We start from the raw sequence: 12,394 nt of genomic DNA, 5'->3' as shown, positions 1-12,394 counted from the left end.
CCCGAAGGAAGAAAAGAGAGGCGGGAGTATTTAAGGCCAAGGAGGCATTCAAGCCTCTTCCCTTAGATTTACTCCTAACACGTATGCAGGAAGGCAAATTACAAACCCCAACGCTCACAACCACATATACACGTGCACGCCCAGCCCCACAGAAGCAGACGCGCATGTCTGTGGGTCTGTGCGCACCCACCTAGTTTTCTGTGCTATAGATGCTCCCCTATTTCACCCCAGTTCGACCCAGCCTGGTGTCCCGTACCCCGGCACTGAGGAGGTTTCACCAGGCCCACCCGGCCCAGCCCCGGGAAAGTGTTTCTGTCTGGGGGGGAGGGGCAGTCCTTCCCTCCCGGGCGGAAGCGGCGCGCGCCGGCGGGCAGACTTAGCTCTTGTCCTGGGAACATCTGGAGGAGCTGGGCGGGGCGTACATCCAGGGTGAGCTCGGATTGGCTGAACGGGAGGCGGGAGGCGGGATCTGGGAGAGGGGCGGAGTTCCCTGGCCCCTTTAAAGCCTTGACATCAAGAGGCGGACCCAGCAACCCCCCTTCTCAGCCCCTCGCCCCCGAGCCTTGGCCATGGACCCGGCCTATCCGGCCTGCCCTGGTCCAGCACCACACCTGATTTCGGTGAGTTTTGGCCTACTTGGGACTTAAAGGGCGGCGAGTGGTGGGGTCTGTGAGGCACGGGCTGGGGGTGAGAGGTATGAAGGGTAAGGCTCTCGTGGCGCCTTGGTTCAGAGCGGGCAGCGCGCCTTCCAGCCCGGACCTCGCCGTCTGCCTCTCCCTCCCGCCGCCCTCTCCCCAGGGGTCGGGTTGGGACTCTGTCCACCCCCACCCCACCCCCTTCAGCCCCCCGCGCCATCCTCGCGCACACTCCGTGGCCCCGGAAGGGAAACTTTCGGAAGAGGGGGATGTTCCGGGGGCGGTCTCCCTCCCTCTTTGAAAGCACTGACCTTGCCCCAGCTGCGCACCCCACCCCACCCGCATCCCACCGTCCGGGTGCCGCTTAGCGGTGCCCGGTGGTTGCGGTGGGGGCGGCTCTTCCCAAAGCGCAGGCGCGGAGACGAGCCGCGGGCTCCTCTGTACACTTAGCAGTTCCTGTGGCCTGGGGCGGCAGGGCTTGGAGGAGTGGGGAGAGGCGGGGAGATCAGGGCCTCGGGCAACGACCCTTCTTGGCTTTGAGGGGATGCAGATCGGAGGAGGGCAGCCCGATGGGCTGAACACTAAAGAGAGGCCGAGGGAGGGAGAAGGGCTGGGCAGGGAATGGGGCCAGGGCAGCGCCTGCAGAAAAGACTCTGGGTCCTTGCTGCGGTGTCAGAAGAATGCCGAGAATGCCCGACACTCCCCTGGCCTAGCCCGACCAGGAGAGCGATTGTCCGAACCTCAGCCCCCCTTAAGGAATCTCCTTAACCTTATCCCAGGTGGGCCCAGGATAAGGATACAGCCCAGGCACGGTCCCAAGGGCACAGAGGGCCCGCACCTCCCACAGGCCTAGTTTCCCAGGTGTGTCAGCGCTATCCACCCAGCCTGTCCAGCAGCTACTTTGTGATGCTCGCCTTTCTAAGGAACCAGGGGTCTTGGGCTGATGAATTCCCTCCCTGGCTGTAAAGGCAATTCCTCTTATTCCTGTTCTGTCTCCCAGAGGTCTTCCTGCCTAAGCACAATTGTCTGCCAGAGGTCATGGTTGGAAACATATGCCTGGGACAGAGATAGTACTGAGGGACACTAAAGAGGGGGTCAATGTCTAGCCATTCTGTGGTTAGTACTTTTGGGGTTAATGGATCCCAGTTGCCTGTTGTAGACCCTCTTGCAAGACATGTCAGCTGGCTCTGAGACCCCTTGTCTCTCTAAGAACAGCCTGGGTTATTGTGCTTCCTACCTCAGAGGGACACAAGTATTCCTCTCTGGGGAGATTCCCACAAAGTTCAACTTTGTTTTCAAAGTCTACGGTCTGTGTCTTAGGTGGCATCTGCCCTCATGCATGAGGTGGCATGGGCCCTCCATCATGTTCGTGGCCTGAGCTTCAGGGAACAAGGCTCTTCCACAATAGGCAGGTGGAAACCAATGTACATGAGGACCAAGCTGTGGTCACTGTGGACTGGGTCAGAAGTTTTGGTCCCTGCACGTCTTAGCTTGCTGTATGACCTTGGCCAAGACAGTTTATATAATTCAGCAGATGGACTAGAAAGCTCTAACATTCCCTTCCACTTTTGGTCCTGTGTGGTTCCACTGATGAGTGATTCCGGAGGGGAGAAAGGTCCTCTGGTAGGGTGGCTCAGTTTGGAGAAGGAGGTGTTAGGTGATGTGGTTCTAAATCTCATGATTACTTGGGATTAGAACCTTGGGAGGAGAGGAGTAGACTGCCTTATCCTGCCTAAGAGTAGTCCTTGTCCTTCTCACCCCTGGTGCCTTGGGCTATGAACTCCTGCTGCTGGGGTTTGGCCCACCCATCAAGGCCTCTGGTGAGACATCCTGGCGGGCCAGTCTTTGAGTTGGGCCTTTGGGGAGGGGTTGAGAAAGGAGGAGGCAGCCAAAGGCCAGCAAAGTAAGCAGATTCCCAGGAGAGAGTTTGCATCTCAGTTGTTGGGACTTGTTTTAGGATCTGGGCCAGAGAGCACAGCACACTCATCTGCCCTCTTATGGGAAGAAGACAAGGAGGGCCCACTGTTGTTGCCCATTCCACTCCCTGCCCTACTCACCTCACCTCTGCACTCACACCCCCACTCCCAGGCAGGGGGCTAAGGACTCTCCCCTGCTGCCCGCACCCAGCCCAGCCAGCCTCCCAGGCCCTGCCGTGTCAGCCCACCTTTCCCAGCCTCCTTCCCGCTGGGGCGAGAGCTTTCTCAGGAGTCAGGCTCCCCAGGTTGGGACTTGCTCTGTAGCCCAAGAGCCAAAGGCCTTCGCTTTCTCCTTGTTTGTTTTCATCCTTGCTCTCCCAGGTGCTGAGTGGGATGTCGGAGAGTTAGCGAGGCCATGGGATTAGTTGGATGCTGGGCACATTCTCCTGCCAATATTGTTCTTCCCTCTGCTAGCCCCCTCGGGCCCTGCTTCCCATGGGAGTGAAACTGCAGCAGGAGGTATTTAGTTAGACCCCCAAGGAAACCTTTCTCACTGCTAAGAGCCCCTGAAAGGGAGAACTGAAGCTCCCAGGGAGGTCAGTTTCCCAGAAAGTGGGTGATGGTGGAGTCCCTGTCAGAGTGAAGGATGCAGCTGTTGCTAGGCAGAGGCTGCTGTTCCCTTTTGGGGTGTGGCTGACGCTGGCAAGCCAAGAGACCTCTTTAGAAGCAGGAAGAGAAAGGGCCCTTATTTAGTAGCTGAAGGGTCCTGGGTCCCATCAGCCATGGGTCACCAGAACTGCGTCTCTCAGAACAAGTGCTGCTTCCTGGCCCTGTTTCCCCTGGCTCCTCCCCCAGTTCACCACCACCGTCTGCTGTAACAGTCCTCACCCGAACCTGGCAGGCTCCTCCAGCCCCGGCCTAGCTGCACTAAAGGACTGATTGGATTTTCTACACTCAAAGTTTGGGATTTCTGATTGGACATGCAAATTTATGTAAAGTAACCTGAACTTTGCCACTACATCAAAACATAGAATCATGGACTGGAAGGAATCCTAGAGACAGTGTTAATGCCCTCGTGTTAAAAATGGGGAAACTGAAGTCCAAAGGGGAAAGTGATTCATGCAGTGATGAGTGTCAGGCAGGGCTCCTGACTCTGGTCAAGTGTTTTCCACAGTACCATTCTGCCTTAGTTTCTCGTGCATGAGGAGGCCTGGCTGAATTTACAGCAGAGAGGGTAGTTCTTGAAGATGATATTATAGAGAGCTGGGCCCTAGGAGGGGCAGAGTATTATCTCAGGAAACTTCCAAGGACTCTGGTCAGCTCTCTAATATGTGGAAGTAAACAACTTGAAATCCCTTCCAGCATCACGCTTAATACTTTTCCCCAGGCTCTGCCCTGGAAGGTTAGAGGACAAGGTCATTGGTTGCTACCTGGCTTGGCCCTTAGGGTTTCTCCGGAGCTGAGTTGCATCTCTGGCAGGACCAGGCACATATAGACTGTGGATAGACCTTCACAGGCAATGTCTTTATCCTTACATTCTCATTTGAGTCTCTGCTGCTTCCCTCTGTGGCCACCCTGGGAAAAGGTCTTTGGTGTTCTTTGACTCTTTGCCCACCCTTCCCTGCTCTCTTGGAGGGCACAAGCCAGCTGGGCCTCCTCTGCAGTTTTCTGCAACGTGATCAGCCCAAACAGGCCTTGCTATAGGAAGGATCTCATTATTGTAAAATCAGTGCCAAAACAGAAGGGGGTTTTGGTTCCCAAGAAGCAGTCTCCCCACTTCTGATGGGTTCTTGATCTGATCCACCCACCCAGCTTCAGGATGCCCCGCTCCCACTTTATGGACTGTACCTGTGGCATGCGGTTATTTGGAGGGCTAAGCCCCCACTTAGAGGACAAGGTTTCTGCTCGAATTGCAGAGATGGAGGAGATGCTCAAAGCAGCTGTCAGGCTGCTTTGCAGAACTTGGGGAGAGTGGGTGGGTGTATGCACTCAAGATCAGAGGCCCTGGTTCCCAGACAGGGCTACCACCAAGCCCTGCTTCAGCCTGGGGAGGGAGCTTGGGACACATATCTGAGGTCTTTCCTCACCTCCTCAAACCCAGATCTGGCTGACTCTGGAAGGAGTGCCCTTACCTTCAGTATCCTCTCAAAACACAACAGATATGGAGCTGGCACCTTCGTTTCTTCACTGCCCAGTGGCCTTGGCACTTACATCCTTAGCCCTGTTTGAGGGGAAATCCTTCTCCCTGGGCCTCAGTTTCCCAGCCTGCGCTGATGGATTAATAACACATCATCATTGGGGTGTGGCACCTGCTCGATAATTACCGTTTTCCCACCTCTGGGAGTTACAAGATGAAAGAGTCCTGAGGAGGCCAGGCTGTTATTAAGGTGAATTATCATTGCTGTTATTACTGATTTCTGAAAATCCAGCAGCCACTGAGAAGAGCCCAGTCAGGCACAGCTCCCTGAATCTTATGTTGGTCCTTGAGCTCTGAGAATTCTTCAGTCCTCAGTAAGCTTTTTATTAAGTATACCTAATTTTAAAGGAGAGACATCCATTCTGCTGCTCATGCTGTGCCTGCAGGGTTTGGTGTTGGGTGCTGCTTAGGGCATTGGTCTGCAGTTCTCAAATTGTCCCTCCCTGAAGACCCTCTGGATAGAGGAATAATGAGGCTTTTCCTAGACAGGATTGTGAGGGTCCCTGGAACTCCTGGGGTGTGGCTCTGGGGTTCTCAGCAACTGTAGTTCCCAGAGGCTGATTCACTTCACCCCCCAGCTAGCTTGATGTGGGGGCTGTAATTGGCCCTTTTGTGTGAGGATCTGTTGAGACACCCTCAGAACCTGCTCACAACAGCCCCAGGCCTGTCCAGGAGTCACCCCACTCTATTCCTACCTGCCCCAAACTCTCACCTTGCCCAACCTCCTACCTCTGCCTCTGCCCTTGGCCAGACCCTATTAGCTCCCTTCCCAAGAATCTACAATGAACTCTTCTTATCCAGTGGCCCTGATCGGCTTGTGAATAATTTGGTGCTACCACGCCACACCACAGTCTGGGGGTGGGAGGGCCCTCTCCTAGCCCAAGGAGGAATTTCTGGGAAGAAAGGGAGTGGAAACACTGGCCTCCCTTGGCCAGAATCCCCTACTCATTTGGCCAGACCTCCTCACCCCTCCCTGTTTCAGGGACTTGGTTCCTACTTTCTAATAGGGACGAGAGAGTAGATGGCCCCAGCTGGGAGGGGCTTTAGAAATCACCTGGTCACGTGGTTATTCCTTCTAACATTTTTTTAAACTTTTTTTTTTTTTAGTATGCTTTTATTGATTTTAGAGGGATAGAGGAAGGCAGAGGGAGAGAGAAACATCAATGGTTGATAGGAAAAAACCATCCATTGGCTGCCTCCTACACGCCCCCTACTGGGGATGGAGCCTGAAACCCAGGCATGTGCCCTGACCAGGGATTGAACCAGCAACCTCTCCGTGCATGGGATGATGCTCAACCAACTGAGCCACACTGGCCAGGGCCCTTCTTACATTTTTTAAAGTTTTATACTTTATTTTTTCACTATATTTTAAAAATATGTATATTTTTATTGATTTCAGAGAGAAAGGGAGAGGTAGAGAGAGATAGAAACATCAATGATGAGAGAGAATCATTGATCGGCTGCCTCCTGCACGACCCCTACTGGGGGATTGAGCCTGCAACCCAGGCATGTGCCTTTGACCGGAATCGAACCCAGGACCCTTCAAGTCCGCAAGCCAACCATCTACCCACTGAGCCAAACCAGCTAGGGCTCACTAGATTTTTTTTAACCCAGTGTAAAAATCAAATTGAAAAAAAAGCCATACATTGAGAAATCTTGCTCCCATCTCCACTCCCTTCTCCCTCCATAGAGAATCACTTATTAGTTTCTTACATATCCCTCAAGAGTTTCTTTACACAAAAACAAATACAAATATGTATTGTTTTTCCCCCCTTACCCAAAAGATATATCTTCTTCTGTTGCCTTACCTGTTGGCAATATCTAGGTGTGCATAGATTTCTCCTGACACCTGTGTCGGTTTCTGACCTTTACCACTCACCTGAGGGTCTCCCAGTCGACCCCAGGCCATGAGTAGAGTTCATTCATCTTCATATACTGAATTTGATTCAGATGCCAGGGCCAAAACCAGCCTCTGAGGAATTCTCAAGCAGTGGTCAGCACAGTCACGCAGCCAGCACTTAACTATGTGATGGGTGCTATGCTAGACTCCAGGGTCATCAAATGCTAGACTCAATGGTCATCAAAAAGCCCACATTAATCAAATAATTAAACAGTCATAGAATTACATCTGTGATAAAGGCTGCAAAGAAAGGACATATACTGTAAGAGTGAGTAATCAGACCTGGCCCATCTTGGGGGTGGGGGTTGTGGAGCGGGGCTGGAGTCTGGGGCCAGGACTGCAGATGTGATACCATGGACCTGGAAAGCTGGGTTTCTCAACTTGACTTCAGTGGCTTCTCTTCTCTCTCCTCCCGGAGTCTGTGCCCCTTGAGTTTTATTGTGTCCAAGACATGAAACCCTCTTCTCCGCCAGATGGTGTTGATAATGCCTCCTTCCCACCCCCACTCCTGCTTTCTCTTTCCCCAGCCCTGGGACTTCAGCCTCCAGAAGCTGGGAGCCTTCCTTTCCACTGTAGGCTGAGGGGAAGTTGGGGGGTGTTTGCTTCTTACTTCCTCTGTAGACAGCACCTCACTTCCTGTCCCTGGCGCTAGAAGAAGGCTAAAGCTCTTGGCTTTGCTGTCCCTTCCTCTCCACAACCCCACCCCCTGCTTTCCTGGGAAGCCTGTAGGCCCTGTAGGAGGAAGGCAACATCAAAGCCAATGGCTTCTTTCTAAGGCCCTGCTGAGTTCCTCACTCCCAGCCCCCAACCCCTCACAAGGAAACCTGTCTTTTCAGCTACAATTCCTTTCCAGACATGATCTCATCCTTTTCTTCTGTGCCCTGTAAGGAGAGAGGAGTCAGAGAGATCACCCCATTTTACAGATAGGAAAACTGAGTCCTCGAGGGTTTCTAGGCTTCACGTGGGGTCATGCAGTATGACCAAGCCAGAACTGGAATCCAGGAAGCCTGTTCCCATTTGTGGGCACAAACAGGAGCAGAGCCAGTGGAGGCTTGTGGGCGAACTAGAGCTACTTTCTCCTCCCAGAGCAGAGCTAGCAGCTTAGGAGGTCACCTCTAGGCTCTGGCCAAATGGTGCCCACTAAGTCAACCCTGGAGCTTCCTAGACACAGCGGTGCTTAGCCAGCCACAGCCTGTTCCCTTTGAAGAAAGAGATCTTTCCCCACCCACCCCCACCTTCCCTCTGAGATCCCACGGTCTGTTCCATGCTTCTGTGTCTCTGGATCTATTTTGTTCATCAGTTTATTTTGTTCATTAGATTCCACATATGAGTAAGATCATGTGATACTTGTCTTTCTCTGACTGGCTTATTTCGCTTAGCATAATATTCTCCAGGTCCCTCCATGCTGTCTCAAAGGGTGCATAGTATTCTATGGTGTAAATGTACCACAATTACTTTTTTATCCACTCTTCTCCTCATGGGCACTTGGGCTATTTCCAGATCTTAGCTATTGTAAATTGTGCTGCTATGAACATAGGGGTGCATACATTCTTTCTGATTGTTTTTTGGGATATATTCCAAAAATATATCCCAAAAAAGGATATATTCCTAGAAGTGGGATCACTGGGTGTAATGACAGTTCCTATTTAATTTTTGAGGAAGCTCTCCATATCGTTTTCCATAATGGTTGCATCAGTCTGCATTCCCAGCAGCAGTATACTAGGGTTCCCTTTTCTCCACATCCTTGCCAGCACTTGTCATTTGTTGATGGTGTGAGGTGATACCTCATTGTTGTGTTATTTTTTTTTAATATATTTTTATTGATTTCAGAGAGGAAGGGAGAGGAAGATAGAAACATCAGTGAGGAGAGAGAGTCATTGATCGGCTGCCTCCTGCACGCCCCTCCACTGGGGATCGAGCCCACAACCAGGGCATGTGCCCTGACCAGGATGGAACCATGACCTCTTGGTTCATAGGTTGACGCTCAACCACTGAGCCATGCCAGCCAGGCTAAGTTGTATGAGTTCCTTATATATTTTGGACATTAACCCTTTATCAGATGTATCATTGCCAAATATATCTTCCCATACAGGGGGCTCCCTTTTCATTTTGTTGATGGTTTCTTTTGCTGTGCAGAAGCTTTTTATTTTGATGTAGTCCCATTTGTTTTATTTTTTCCTTAGTTTCCTTTGCCCTAGGACAGTGGTTGGCAAACTGCGGCTCGCGAGCCACATGCGGCTCTTTGTCCCCTTGAGTGTGGCTCTTCCACAAAATACCACGTGCGGGCGCGCACGTACAGTGTGATTGAAACTTCATGGCCCATGCGCAGAAGTCAGTTTTCGGCTCTCAAAAGAAATTGCAATCGTTGTACTGTTGATATTTGGCTCTGTTGACTAATGAGTTTGCCGACCACTGCCCTAGGAGATGTATCCGTAAACATATTGCTACAAGAGATGTCTGAGATTTTGCTGCCTATGGTTTCTTCCAGGATTTTTATGGTTTCACAACTTACATTTAAGTCCTTTACTCATTTTGAGTTTATTCTTCTGTATGGTGTAAGTTGGTGGTCTAGTTTTTTTTACATGTGTCTGTCCAATTTTCCTAGCACCACTTGTTGAAGAGACTGTCTTGAATCCACTATATGCTCTTGCCTCCTTTGTCAAATATTAATTGAGCAAATATCTTGCATTGATTTCTGTGGTCTCTGTTCTGTTCCACTGATCTACATGCCTGTTCTTATGCCAATACCAGGCTGTTTTGATTACAGTAGCTTTGTAGTATAACCTGACATCAGGTGTTGTGATTCCTCCAACTTTGTTCTTCTTTCTCAAGATTGCTGCAGCTATTTGGGGTCTTTTTTGGTTCCATATAAATTTTTGGAGTATTTGTTCTAAGTCTGTGAAATATGTCATTGGTATTTTAATAGGGCTTGCATATGTCTTTTTTCAATATCCTATAGTTTTCCAAGTACAATTCTTTTATCTCCTTGGTTAAGTTTATTCCTAAATATCTTAATATTTTTGTTGCAGTGGTAAATGGGATTGTTTGTTTAGTTTCTCTTTCTGAGAATTCTTTATTGGTGTATAAAAAAGCCATCAATTTCTGGATGTTAATTTTGTATCCTGCTGCATTACTGAATTCCTTTATTAACTCTAGTAGTTTTTTGGTGGAATCTAGATTTTCAGTGTACAATACCATGTCATCTGTAAATAATGAGAGTTTTACTTCCTCCTTTCCAATTTGGGTGCCTTTTATTTCTACTTCTTATCTGATCGCTGTGGCTAGGACTTCCAGTACTATGTAGAAGAAGAGTGGTGAAAATGGACATCCCTATCTTATTCCTGTTCTTAGGGAAAATAGTTTTAGTTTTTGCCTATTGAGTGAGATGTTCTCTCAATAGGTGTGTCATATATGGCCTTTATTATGTTGAGATATGATCCTTCTATTCCCACTTTGCTGAGAGTTTTTATCAAAAATGGGTGTTGGATTTTGTTGAATGCTTTTTCTGCGTTTATTAATGTGTCATGTGACTTTTGTTAATATTTTGTTGAGGATTTTAGCGTCTATGTTCATGAGGAATAATGGCCTGTAGTCCTCTTTATTTGTAGTGTCTTTATCTGGTTTTGGAATTAGGATAATGCTGGCCTCATAAAAACAGCTTGAAAGTGTTCTTTCCTCTTGGATTTTTTGGAGTAGTTTGAGGAGGATAGGTGTTAGTTCTTCTTTGAAGGTTTGGTAAAACTCGCCTGTTGAAGCTCTCTGGACCAGGGCGTTTGTTTGCTGGGAGTTTTTTGATTACTGCTTTTATTTCATCAGTTGTTATTGGCCTATTTCGGCTTTCTGATTCTTCCTGATTCAATTTTGGGAAATTATATGTTTTTAAGAATTTGTCCATTTCCTCCACATTGTCCAGTTTGTTGGCATGTAGTTGTTCATAGTATTTTCTTATAATCCTTTGTATTTCTGTTGTGTCAGTCATTTATTTCTACTCTAATCTTTATTATTTCCTTCCTTCTACTTACTCTGGGCTTTTCTTGTTGTTCTCTTTCTAATTTTTTAAGTTGTAGGGTTAAATAGTTCATTATTAATTTTTCTTGTATTTTGTGGTAGGCCTATAGTGCTATGAACTTCCTTCTCAGGACTGCTTTCGCTGTGTCCCATTGAAGTTCTCTAGAGCCCTGACCAGTTTGGCTCAGTGGATAGAGAGTCGGCCTGCAGACTGAAGGGTCCTGGGTTCAATTCTGGTCAAGGGCATGTCCCCAGTAGGGGGTGTGCAGGAGGCAGATGATCAATGTTTCTCTCCCATCTGTTTCTAACTCTCTATCCCTCTCCCTTCCTCTCTGTAAAAAAAACAAAACATATATATGTAAAAGACTTGTCTCTTAAAAAAAAAAAAGTCCTCTAGAACAGAGTTGGTAAATGGGATTGAGCATAATGTCTCAAAGCCTCCTCCACCGGTGGTCCATGAGGTCTGAAAGGTTGGCAACCGCGGGTTTAAGGAAACCTTTGGAGCAGTGGTCACCAACTGGTGGTCCATGAGGTCTAAAAGGTTGGCGATCGCTGCTCTAGAAGTTTTTTTTATATATTTAGGTGTTCCTATATTGGGTGCATATATGTTTACCAGGGTTATATCCTCTTGTTGGATCGATTCCTTTAGTATTATAAAGTGACCTTTATTGTCTCTTGTTATGGCCTTCATTTTGAAGTCATTTTGTCAGATATGAGTATTGCTACTCCAGCTTTTTTTTTTTAATATTTTTATTGATTTTTTACAGAGAGGAAGGGAGAGGGATAGAGAGCTAGAAACATCGATGAGAGAGAAACATCGATCAGCTGCCCCCTGCACACCCCCTACCGGGGATGTGCCCGCAACCAATGTACATGCCCTTGACCAGAATCGAACCCGGGACCTTTCAGTCCGCAGGCCGACGCTCTATCCATTGAGCCAAACCGGTTTCGGCTACTCCAGCTTTTTTAATTATTATTTTCTATTTGCATGGAAAATATTTTTCCATCCTTTTGCTCTCATCCTGTGTGAGTCTTTTGTTCTGAGGTGGTTTTCTTGTAGACATCATATAATTGAGTCTTTTTTTTTTATCCATTCAGCTACCCCATGTCTTTTGATCAGAATGTTTAATCCATTTATATTTAAGGTTATTTATTGCCATTTTTATTCTTTATGCCTATGTTTCTCTCTATATATATTTCTTCTCTTCCTTTTAGCATTTCTTGCAGTGCTGGTTTGGTGGTGATAAACTCCTTTAGCCTTTTTTCTTTGGGAAGCTCTTTATTTCACCATCTATTTTGAATAATAGTCTTGCTGGATATAGTAATCTTTGTTTCAGATCTTTGCTTTTCATTACCTTGAATACTTCATGCCATTCCCACCTGGCCTGTAGTGTTTCTGATGAGAAATCAGCTGATAGCCTTTTGGGAGCTCTTTTGTAGGTAACAAATCACTTTTCTCTGTTGCTTTTAAGATTCTCTCTATCTTTAATTTTTGGCGTTTTAATAATGATGTGTCTGGGCATGGGCCTATTTGGGTTCTTCTTGCTTGGGACTCTCTGTGCCTCCTGAACTTGTGTAACTTTTTCCTTCACCAGGTTAGGGAACTTTTATGCCATTATTTCTTCAAATGCATTTCTATCCCTTGCTCACTTTCTTCCCCTTCTGGCATTTCTATTATGTGAATATTGTTATGTTTCTTGTTGTCCCACACTCCCTTAAGCTATCCTCCTGCTTTTTG

At 48.1% G+C, this 12,394-nt stretch overlaps 1 protein-coding gene across 3 annotated transcripts in view; it reads left to right on the top strand.

The window, feature by feature from the left end:
- Window positions 1-485: 485 nt before the first annotated feature.
- The window catches only part of NCKAP5L (NCK associated protein 5 like), a 35,472-nt gene continuing 23,563 nt past the window's right edge, over window positions 486-12,394 (top strand). For all 3 annotated transcript variants that reach the window (XM_079774327.1, XM_079774328.1, XM_079774326.1), the window contains exon 1: window positions 486-620. The gene's annotated coding sequence lies outside the window, so the exon portion shown is untranslated. The remainder of the gene's footprint in view (window positions 621-12,394) is intronic.

The sequence above is a fragment of the Cnephaeus nilssonii genome, assembly GCF_951640355.1.
Source record: "Cnephaeus nilssonii genome assembly, chromosome: 6".
In the NCBI taxonomy this organism is placed as follows: domain Eukaryota; kingdom Metazoa; phylum Chordata; class Mammalia; order Chiroptera; family Vespertilionidae; genus Cnephaeus; species Cnephaeus nilssonii.
The sequence above is the reverse complement of the archived record's forward strand: the minus strand, read 5'-3'. Positions and strand labels throughout refer to the sequence as shown.